Raw genomic sequence first — 12,337 nt, forward strand, 5'->3', positions numbered from 1 at the left:
TCTTCCCCCAGAGAATATTGTCTGGGCTACAAATGGAAGTGGATACTGTGAAGTGTGGCCACTGTAGGCCAGGCCCTGGAGGTCCAGGCTGCACTCAAGTTTCATGGGTACACTCATAATTAGCATGCTTCCAGAGAGGTCAGTGCAAATCCTGAGCAGATGTAATTTCAAGCACCCACACTTCAAAACATGTCCAGTGTATGTAGAGCTGCTATCACTCTTAGCACACTTGTTTCACAAGTGACCTGAAGAAAGCTTCAGCCCAGGGCTGGGGAGAGTGCTGTGTTGGGTGGTTGTTTTAGATCTGCCTCTGACTCTACAGACTCATCATCTGTAAAATCATCAAATTGATTGATTTCTTTTGAGACAGGGTCTCTCTATGTAGCCTTGGCTATCCTGAAATTCACTATGTAGATTAGGATGGCTTCGAACTCAAAGAGCTACACCTGCCTTTGCTTCCAAGTGTTGGGATTAAAGGCGTGTGCTGCCCATTCATTTGGTTTTTAAGGATCCCAGCATTGTGGAATGCACTTACTTTTTGCTTATTCTTTCCTAAGAGGAGATAGTCTTGTAATTTTCAATGGATTTCACAAAGGTTAGTGTCTTGGTTTATTTTTGTTGCTATAACAAAACACCAGAACTTGGGTACTTCACCAAAACAGAGGTTTATTTAGCTTATTGTTCTGGAATCTGGGAAGGCTAAGAGCATGGCACCTAGCTTTTCTTTGGTATGGAATTTCTTGCTATATCATGTGGCAGACATGGGAAGACAGAACAGGCATGCCAGAGAAAGGGCTTTGCTGTGTCAGACACTTGGGGTCATCCCTGCTGACTGATCATGGGGACAGCTCACCTCTCTAAGCTTCACCTTATACCCCATAAGTGGGGTGATGGTGGGGTCCACTTCATGAGATTATGGGGATTGTGGGATTAATATAGGAAAGAGATTTAGAATTCTACTTGATCTCTAACCAGTCCAATAAAAGTTCTTTTGTGTTTAATGGTCTCTTCTCTCATATCTTCAGCTCAGTAAGGAAATAACAATGTTGCCCTCAAGATCTTGTGAACTAACCTAATTTTCTTAACAATGTTTTATAGCAAGATTTTGCTCCCTTTTCTCGGGGACCACATTCTCAAGGTCACTGGTGACCTTGTCTGTTGCGGCCTGCCCGCAGTCCACAACACGAACGGTTCAACTGAGAATGGCAGTTCGAACTGAAAAGAGAGGAATCTAGACGGGGCAGAAGAAACAATGGAGCCAAGACAATAACGTTCTGATCAAGGCTCAATTTTACTATTTTCAGACACTCAGTTATAAAGGAAGGGGGAGGGAACCCAACTTCCCGCCAAGTAACTCAGGGTCCAGTAGCAGGACGAACACGTGTGTGCCTCCAGGCAGCAAAGGCAGGTTCCAGCAGTGGGCGTGTCAGGACGAATGAGCCAGTAGCTCCACCCTTGAGCAAGCAGGTTCCAGGCTGGGGGAAGGGAGGCCACATTTCCTCCCATTAGTTAACAAAACAAAAATAAAAAAGGGGGTGGCCTGAGGCAGAAAAATTATTTATGTTCAATAGTTCTGCCTGAGTTCTTAGGGCTAAAGAAAAAACCTGTTTCCGTGGGATTCCCTAACTTTTCTAATGGTAAACTGTATTTGGCTAAGACTGTCTTTATTATCCTAGTAAACCACTTAACAGAATAGGCTCTGACTTTATAATGCTAATTAGTGCTGAATAGGTAGCTACCTGTTTGCATTTTAAGTAGGGCGTTGGAACCCTGGCTGAGTTTAACTAAACAAATTTAGAATAACACTGAGCTGATAATCCTCCGCAATTTTGGGTGACAGGCAGGGGAAACAGTGAGAAGGGGGTAAGACCAGCTCTTTAGTACAAGGCCAGTTGGCTTTTTTATTTGGGTGGGAGGCAGTGAAGGGCCTGCCCTTACGACAGCAAGGTCTCAAACCTCTCTCCCCCCTATTAATTAAGTTTAAATAGGCAATGCTTAACAGAGGTGATCAAATGATTCTTTTCATCCATAGATGAGTGGGCCTTTAACCTTGACTTGGGTGGACATTGACCTGATTCCTCCCGTGAGCATTATAACAACTCACATCTGTGGCTCTTGGTATCTTTTGGGGAGGGGAGGCAGAGCCTTAAGTATTTTTGGTTTTTAGCTGGAGTCAGATACCAACCTCTTTCAAATCAGGTGTGTCGCACAGGGAACTCAGAAACGGTCAAGCTGGACCTTCCCTCCGCAGTAATCTCCTGCGCCAAGCGGTACCCATACTGTATTCATATGATTATGAATCAGTAGCGCAGTTCTGAGTTATGTGCGGTCTCTATATGAGACTTGTCAACCTCAGATTTAGCAAGGCCTAGACAAAAATTATGTCAGTATTAACACCATTAATTTTGGTTAAAATAGGAGCTGAAAGTCTTTCCTCCTCATACCTGTTATTCCCAATAGCCTGAGGAACTAAGGACACCTTGCAGTAACAGCAAGGGTGAAAAGCCAGAGGCCAGCTAAGGGACTAAGCCCATCTCTATCAAAATAAGAACTAATCTCTGTAAATATATATGAAATTTCTACTTCCCTAGCTCTCCTGGTAAATCTAAATCTTATCTTAGACTGAAAAGCCACATGCTGGGATGTCCTTGGGAGGGAGATTAGCAGTACCACCTGTTTGCTCTTTGGGGCGGAGAACCGGAGAATGTAGATTGACCTGCTTGAGAAAAGGAAGAATTCTAAACAATGAGAGTAGCAAAGTAAATTTTCTGTTTGGAGAAGTCAAGGTACTTTATTTAGATGCAAATTGTAAAGCTAAAGTTAATCCGGCCTCTTGTAGGGGAATTGGCTCAGAGGAAAACAGTTTTTTTTTTTTTTTTTTTTTTGAGAGCTTCCACTCCCAGCTGAAATCTAAGCACAAGAGGAATTTTAGTCTTTAGAATGATACTTACGAGAAGAGACAGAATCTGTGTTTACCTGACGAATTAATTTCTCTGGTAGCCACCGTGCTTCATCTTCATCTCGTGAAAAAACACAAACCGAGCCTCTTCCCCAGATTAGAACTGGATCTGGACCCTTCCATTTATTAGTCAGGGCGTCCTTCCATTTTACCAATGCATAAGAATTAGAAGTAACTGGGTGCCAGTGGCGTTCCACTGCAGACTGACCTTTAATGTCAGTTTGCAAAAAGTTTAGGACAAATAAGGTGAAGGCAAGATGAGCCTTTGGTGACCTTGGGGGATATAGATGCCCCTCTTTTGTTTTAAAAAGCCAATTCTTTAAGGTGCTATGAGCACGTTCAACTATTCCTTGTCCCATGGGGTTGTAAGGAATTCCAGTTTTATGTTTGATACCGAATTCTTTACAGAATGCAATAAAGTTTTTACTAGAATAAGATGGCCCGTTATCTGTCTTAATAAGCTTAGGCAACCCCATGGTATTAAAGGCTTGTAGGCAATGATCAATTACGTTTTTTGAAGCCTCCCCTGTATGCAGAGAAGCAAAGAGAAATCCTGAACAGGTATCAATGCAAACATGTATATATTTTAGTTTTCCAAATTCTGCATAATGGGTTATATCCATTTGCCAAATATGATTAGGCATAAGGCCTCTAGGATTGACTCCTAGATGTGGCACTGGAGATAATGTAATACATTTAGGACATTGTTTTACAATCATTCTTGCTTGCTCCTTAGTGATCTTATGGCGGAGCCTTAGGGTGTGGCTAGAGAGGTGAAACCTTTCATGATCACGTTGGGCCAGAGCAACAGGATTCGAAACTAAAGCTTCTCCTATTAGAGCCCTGTCAATGCGATCATTACCCTCGGCCAGAGGCCCAGGAAGACCAGAGTGAGACCGTATGTGGCCAATATAAAACGGATTTTTCCGGGCAAGAATGATGTTTTGCAATTCTGAAAATAAGGATCCTGATGGCGTATTGAAGTTAAACGTGCCACAGGTTTCTAATAAGGGTACTGATTGAGCAACATATAAACTGTCAGTAAAGCTATTAAAAGCCTCATGTACAGACTGAAAGACCTTTAGCACTGCTGTTAATTCGGCTAGCTGAGCCGAGAGACCAGGAGTCTCTACGATAACCTGTTGATTATTAATAAGATATCCAGCTCGCCCTTTAGAGGAGCCATCAGTAAAAATCAATAGAGCATTATTTAAAGGCTGTAAAGAAGTCATCTTAGGAAATATCATATCATGTACATTTAAAAATTTTATTAACCTATCTTGAGGGTAGTGGTTGTCTATAATTCCACTAAACCCTATTTGTGCAAGCAACCAATCTGTACTATGCTGTTTCAGCCAAGTGTCTTGACTTACGCTGTAAGGCTGAACAATGATATCTGGCTCTTTTCCGAAATAAGTCAATGCCTGCCTTCTTCCAGTGATAATCATCTGAGCCACTGCTTCGTGATATGGCAAGATATTACGTTTGGGAGAAATCCTCGAATGTATCCACATTATAGGAAATTTTTGCCATAGCAGTCCCGTAGGCACATGAGTCGTATTAAAAATTAACAGGTGCAGCAGCAAGGAGTAATCTATATAGGTAACGAATTGCTCTTCAATAGACTTTTCCACTAGTTGTAAGGCCAGCAATCCTTCTGAGGTTAGGGATCTAGGGGAAGTGGGATCAGAACTCCCTTTAAGAATATCAAATAAAGGTTTTAACTCCCCTGTAGTAAGCTTTAAATAGGGGCGAAGCCAGTTAATATCACCTAACAATTTTTGAAAATCATTTAAGGTCTTTAAGTTATCTCTACGAATAACGATCTTTTGGGGAAAAACAGCTTGATCAGTGAGTCTAAAACCCAAATAATTATAAGGATCCTGAGTTTGTACCTTTTCAGAAGCAATTTGCAATCCCTTATCAGCTAGGGCTTTTTGTAAACCTTTATAACACAAAAGCAATTCTTGGGGGTCCTTTCCCGCCATCAAGACATCATCTGTGAAATGAACGATGTAAATATTTGGCCATTGTTGTCTAACAGGCTGAATTGCTTTTGCCACAAACCTTTGACATAATGTGGGACTATTAGCCATCCCCTGCGGGAGGACTGTCCATTGATATCTTTTCATGGGTTCCTTGAAATTTACAGAAGGAACACTAAAAGCAAATCTCTCACAATCCTTTGGATGCAAAGGGATGGTAAAGAAACAATCTTTCAAATCTATAACAATCTTATAATATCCCTTAGGAATGGCCACTGGGGAGGGGAGCCCCGGTTGTAAGGTTCCCATAAGTACCATGGTCTCATTAACTTTTCTTAAATCTTGTAACAGTCTCCATTTTCCAGATTTCTTCCTGATAATGAAAATGGGTGTATTCCAGGGAGAGTGAGACTCCACCAAATGTCCTGCTTCTAACTGCTCCTGCACTAGCAAAGAAGCGGCCTCTATTTTCTCTTTAGGTAAAGACCACTGATCTACCCACACCGGAATATCATTATGCCATTGAATTTTTTCCGCGTGGGATGCAGGCAAGATAGTGGTCGCTATTGAAAATACTTTAAACCTCTCATGTTAGAGTGGGGTTTAAGATCCTCAAAGGTCTTAATTCCCTGTCCTTTTTTTTACTAGTTCACGACCAGGCAGGAGTCCCTGCCTGAATGTCTGCTCAGTCACCATCTCCTTAGAACTGCACAAAATAACACCCATCTGTGACAACAGATCTCTTCCCCACAGGGTCACAGGCAAATTTGACATAACATACGGCTGAATCTTTCCTGATTTCCCTTCCTCATCTCTCCAGGTTAGCAATTTGGAACTACGTTTTGGGTTACTGGCGTACCCAATTCCTTGAAGGTGAGTCAAGGAAGCAGTCAAGGGCCAGTTTGAGGGTCAGTCCTGCCCTCTTATAATTGTTACGTCGGCCCCGGTATCTATTAATCCTTCAAAGCCTTTTCCATCAAGAGTCAATTTAAGGTTAGGTCTCTGATTTGTGATAGATTTCACCCAATTTACGCCCGAGGAGTCAAAATTATTTTGTCCTTCCTCACTTTCAAAGAATCTATACAGTGACTGGCGTAAAGGGATCAAAGTAAGTTGAGCAATTTTTTGATTAGCAGGTATAGTTATAACACCACGAGGGCAAGCGGCTATGATTTTAAGTTCTCCCTCATAATCATTATTTATAACACCTGGATAAATCTGCAGGCCTTCTACAATAGAACTGCTTCGTCCCAAGAGAAAGCCACAGGTTTCTGTGGGCAGTGGTCCGAAGACTCCGGTAGGCAGAGTTTGGACTCCCATTTCTGGGGTTAATACTGCGTGGACAGTGGAACAGAGGTCCAGTCTTGCATTTCCTGGGTTTGACCTGACAAGCTCAAGAACTGATCTTGTTGGCTGGGCAGCAGATTTATAGCCCCATAAGCTGTCCTCTTTGAGTAACTCGGGGCCTGGGGCTGACCCCTTTCCTCGTTTCCCGGCACCGGGCGGCTCAAAACCCTTGGTTTATGCTTACAATCTTTTGCCCAGTGGCGGCCCTTCCCACACTGGGGACATATTCCTGGGGTACGGCCTGTTTGTCTACCCTTGGCGCCCTTGTTCTTAGGACAATTACTTCTAAAATGATCCAAGCTTCCACAATTAAAGCATGCATTATTTCCTCGTTTCCTCGAGAACATTGCTTGCGCGTGGGTTCCCTGTGAGAACTCGTAGGAAGGCCCGATGTCTGCGCAAAGACGGACATATCCCGCCAAATCTGTCTGTCCCTTATGCGGTTGAATTGCAGCTCGGCAAGTTGCGTTAGCATTCTCATAAGCCAGCTGCATAACAAAGGGACTACCTGTGTCTGGACTTCCAAGGATTCTACTAGCGGAAATCAACAGCCTGTCCACAAAGTCCTGATATGGTTCATCAGAACCCTGCCGAATGCTAGCTAAACTTCCACTAGTATCTCCTTTAACTGGCAACCTTCCCCAAGCACGGCGTGCGGCTGTCGCAACTTGCATGTACACTGCAACGGGAAAATCAATCTGATTTGTCTGTCCCTCATATGGACCCTCTCCTAAAAGCATGTTGCTATCCCAGTCTGGGTTACCAGCCTGAGCATTAGAGGCAGCAGTTTTCTTACTGGCGTCTCGCCATTCAGAATCCCAAAGCAAAAAATCTCCTCCTGACAGGGTAGCCTTGGACAGAGTCTTCCAATCTGAGGGGGTTAAGTTTGACTCCGCAACTGTGTCCAGTAATGCTTGAGTGAATGGGGCTGAAGGACCATATTGCACAACAGCCGCCTTTAACTCTTTTAACAACTTGAAATCCAAGGTTTGGTAATGTCTGGTCCTAGCATCTTGCTGATCAACTACCTCGACCACAGGAAAGGCCAGCGTATTAGACGAATTCTGTCCTTTCCCATGAGTCTGACTCACAACTCTTTCTAGCGGCACCTGGTGAACTACAGAAGAGTTACTCTTCTCCGCTTCTGAGATCTTTTTTAGTTTCCGAAGCTCATTAGTCAGCCTCTGAAGCTTAATCTCAAATTCTAACTCGCTTAGCCGTGTGTCCCTATGAGTAGCACCTCCCGAAGTGGTGACTATAGGTGAAGCGGGAGATTCGCAAGAGGACCAATTCTCATTAAGGTAATGGGCAATTCCTCTATCTGAGTGATTTTTGTTAAAATTCAGTCCATCATCAGAGTTTCCACATTTATCAATTTTTGAGTTAAGAAGATCTTTTTCTGAGGAGGCCTTCTCTGATAGGCACTCCTCCTGAGATACCACAAGCTCCGCCTGAGGGCGATTTAGCCCTGGAAAAGTTGCATCTTTTATAGCATCATTTACAAGCGCCCAGAGACCTAGGGTAAAATTATCTGTCTGAGCGATATTCAGGGCCTCACCAACTTTCTCCCAGGTTCCACAATCTATCGTTTCTTCTTCTTTGAACCATGGACAACAGCTATCTATCTTATCTAAAAAATTTCGTACTAATTGTACTTCAAGCCTTACTCCTTTGGCCCGAAGCAACTCCTGAAAGCTAAAAACAACCGCCTGATCCATGACTTTAAACCCTTCCTTCTTCCACCTAAACAGCTTTCTAAAAAGCTGCGGCACACCGCCTGTCTCCGTATCTAGTTCCGATTAACGAACTACTGACCCCAAGCAGAAACAGTGTTGGGTCAGCACTGATTCAAACTTGATTCGTATCCTACCGCATCCTCAGCAACACTTTACAAAACTGAAATTTTAGGCTAGCGCTAGCATGTGTACCTGTCCGTTGCTCCGATGCTCCTCCGATACGAAGATCCTTTCCTTTCTTGTGGAGCTCAACACAGCAGTCGTTTCTCTTAGCATCCCTCTGCCATTCTTCAGGTCCCAGTTCTGGCGCCAACTGTTGCGGCCTGCCCACAGTCCACAACACAAACGGTTCAACTGAGAATGGCAGTTCGAACTGAAAAGAGAGGAATCTAGACGGGGCGGAAGAAACAATGGAGCCAAGACAATAACGTTCTGATCAAGGCTCAATTTTACTATTTTCAGACACTCAGTTATAAAGGAAGGGGGAGGGAACCCAACTTCCCGCCAAGTAACTCAGGGTCCAGTAGCAGGACGAACACGTGTGTGCCTCCAGGCAGCAAAGGCAGGTTCCAGCAGTGGGCGTGTCAGGACGAATGAGCCGGTAGCTCCACCCTTGAGCAAGCAGGTTCCAGGCTGGGGGAAGGGAGGCCACACTTGTCTACTCAGGTTCTTTCTATCTTCAAAACCAAGGTGACTCAGGGCCTTCATGGCTCTTCGAGCTATACTGAAGCTTTTCAGTGGCTCAGGTTCCTACCCTTAGCATCTCCACTGCTCTATCCCCACTGGTACTGGAGAGCTCTCTACAAGGCAGGCCTGAGCAGGCCCCACTCTTGTGCTTCCTCCAGCTGCAGTCCCTGTCAACAGGAGGCTCTCAACCTCTTTCTCTGAGCTTGTTGCCCTGTTTTTCCTCCTTTTCTGGGGACATTTTAGGTTCCTTTGTGTCTTAGGGTTTTATTGCTGTGAACAGACACCATGACCAAGGCAAGTCTCATAAAGGACATTTAATTGGGGCTGTATTACAGGTTCAGAAGTTCAGTCCCTTATCACCAAGGTGGGAATAGCCGTATCCAGGCAGGCATGGTGCATACAGAGCTGAGAGTTCTACATCTTCATCCGAAGGCTCTAGTGGAAGACTTGCTTCCAGGCAGCTAAAATAAGGATCTTAGAGCCCACACCCACAAGGCCACACCTCCCACCAGTGCTACTCCCTGGACCAAGCATATGCAAACCATCACACTTTGGCACCTGGGTTGTTGCTGTTGTTGTTTGGTTTGGTTTGGTTTTTATGATGCATATCTTTTTCTTCCTTCCAACTTGGTTTCTGTCTAGGTGACCTGCGGAATTCACCTGTTTATGCTTGTCCTGAGCAGGTATCCTCTGGCAGATCCTCATCAGAGCCTCTGCTGAGTCATTGCTAGGGAGAACATCCACCTCCTCTTGAGCTTTCTAACTGGCTCTCCCAGTTCCCATTTAACAGTGTACTTTGGTCTTCTGCTCTTCTGTTTACACCTGTCTCCCTATGAACCTAAGTTCTCCTGGCTTCAGGACAAAGAGGGCAAAGGGTACATTCAGTGTGCCCTGACACCCAGCTTGGAAAGAAAATGGCAAGGACCATAAAATGAGAGGCTGACAACTTGTTTTTGTGTCACAACAGGGCCCTGATAAGACAGGAAATGGTGGATTGTGAGCTGGTATAGAAAATGATTCAATCAGTAGTCTACAAAATGAATACTGTGAGTTGGGAGAGAGAGTAGATGAAGTGACCACTTTCCCGATGGTATAGACCACCTCCTGGTTCAGCCAATGATGAGCTGAGGATGACCAATCACAATAAAGATTATGCCATGCAGTGGCCCCCACTTCCTATTCTTATAAAACCCACTGAATTCAATATCACTCTTAGGAGGTCTTTCCTACTTTACCTTTGTAAATAGATTTCTGGCTTACTTTTTGAGTTTCCATGTTATTCCTGGGTATGAGACAATGAACTTGGAAGCCACTGGCTTGAGGTGACTGTTCACCCTAGCTGTACTCCAGATGCCCAAGTTACGGTCATCAAGAGCAGAGAAGGGCTCTTAAGAAGCCAGATATAGTCATGGATTGGGGGCGGTGTTAATGTTATCATATAATCATTTCTTTTCATATTGCTTCATTTTTGTTTTTTGTTTTAGAACAGGGTATTTGCTCTATATATAGCACATACTGTTTGTGAACATGTGTTCCTCCTGCCTCCCAAATATTTGGATTACAGCTGTGAAACTTTACATCTAGGTTTCATGTTTTATATTTGTAGCATGTAGTTTGCTACCCTGCCTTAAGCCCCAGGGCTTATGGGCTGTGCTACCAGCCCCCACCTGGTTCCTTCTGATTTGTAGCTAACAACAAAACAACAACTACCACCACCACACACACACACACGTGTACGCGCCAGTTAATCTTAAAATGCCTTTGCTAATACAATGACTGGGCACTGCTAAACCTCTCCTGCCACTCTAGGCATAATTGTATATAGTTTCCATTGGCCCCTCCAACCGAAAATTCACATTGCTGGTTGGCTTTATCTCTTGCAGCTACTCCTCCTTCTCCTCCTTCCTCAGCTCTCTCAATTCTTCCTCCATCCTCCTGTGCAACTCTAAGTGTTCCACCCCATCCTCAGTCATTGGTCATTGGTATCTTTATTGATGGATCAAGAACCAATTGGGGAATAGGACCTTATCATCAGAACCAACCCCTACATTTCACCTTTTCTGTCTAATAAAAGAAAAGAAAAGAAAAACCTCTTCTCCCAGACATAAATTGAACAAAACCATAACAATCATGTAAATCACAAAGTATGATATACAATTAACATCAAGTTCATCATATTTGACAACTAGATAAAGTATTCTACCCTCATCCTTAACAAAGAATTATGATTCTATTCCTGCATTATGTTTAGATTTTAGCCTGTAACACTATTTAAAAACCATGTCTTCCACTCTATAACCTCTCTTTAAATGTTAAACAACTTGGGTTTAATTATGATACTAAAACTAGTCTTCAACCCTGTCAGAAATCTGAGAACGACTTAAAAATCACCTGGGTATACAGGAAGCACCAAACAGAGCTTCTCAAACTTAAACAATTATATAGGCAGCTGACTTCCTGGGCAGCACCCAGACTTCTCATGCCGTTGGAGCATCCTTCTTCAGCCTATTGGCCCAGGATCATCTGACGGACCTTTGCAAAGCAGGATTATGAAGGACTGTTTACTTTGTATTGGCAGAGCTATCAGTTGACTATTCCACATAGTGTGTCCTTTTCCTGGACAGTATTTTGTCTGCAGATGAAACAGGCAATTTCTGCCCCATGGCTACCTTGCCAAAATAAGCAACTTTTGGAGGTAAAGAAGCTCAATTTTTCTTTGAAGGAGAATGAGGAAACTGTCTAGAGCAGACATGTGTCTTAGGGTTTCTATTCCTGCACAAGCATCATGACCAAGAAGCAGTCGGGGAGAAAAGGGGTTTATTCAGCTTATGTTTCCACACTACTGTTCATCACCAAGGAAGTCAGGACTGGAAGTCAAGCAGGTCAGAAAGCAGGAGCTGATGCAGAAGCCATGGAGGGATGTTCTTTACTGGCTTGCTTCCCCTGGCTTGCTCAGTCTGCTCTCTTATAGAACCAAGACTACCAGCCAGAGATGGTACCACCCACATGGGGACCTCCCCCCCGCCCCTGATCACTAATTGAGAAAATGCCTTACAGCTGGATTTCGTGGAGGCATTTCCCCAACTGAAGCTCCTTTCTCTGTGATAACTCCAGCCTGTGTCAAGTTGACACAAAACTAGCCAGTACAGACATGTCTCATTGTCAAATGATTAAATAACATTAAATGTCACATTCTGTGGATTTCTGATATTTTTGAAGACTAAGTAAAGTATCTTGAATTGTTAAACCTTAGCTACTCTTAGCCATTTCTCTTTGAGTAAATTAAAGGTACTTTATTATAATTAAATCAGAACCTAAGATAACCATGAGTTTCATATCTGGCTCTTCATTTGTATAACTTAATAATCCTAAACAGTTTGTAATGGCAAACTGTTAGAAGGATTGGGCCTAAGCCTTGTATTCTCAGATGAGTCATATAGGCACCATGCCTATCTAAGAGTAACAATATTAATCTCAAATTTTGTATTAATATAAGAAATCCACGCCAATGAAAACCTTAAATCAGTATCAATCTAAATTCTGTACCAATGTAAGAAATTATAACTTCAATTTGTATCAACTATAAGGATTTATATCAATTAAGATTATGGCTGGGGCTGGAG

Source organism: Mus caroli, unplaced genomic scaffold (assembly GCF_978045245.1).
Source record: "Mus caroli unplaced genomic scaffold, Mus_caroli_1 scaffold_2, whole genome shotgun sequence".
Taxonomy (NCBI): domain Eukaryota; kingdom Metazoa; phylum Chordata; class Mammalia; order Rodentia; family Muridae; genus Mus; species Mus caroli.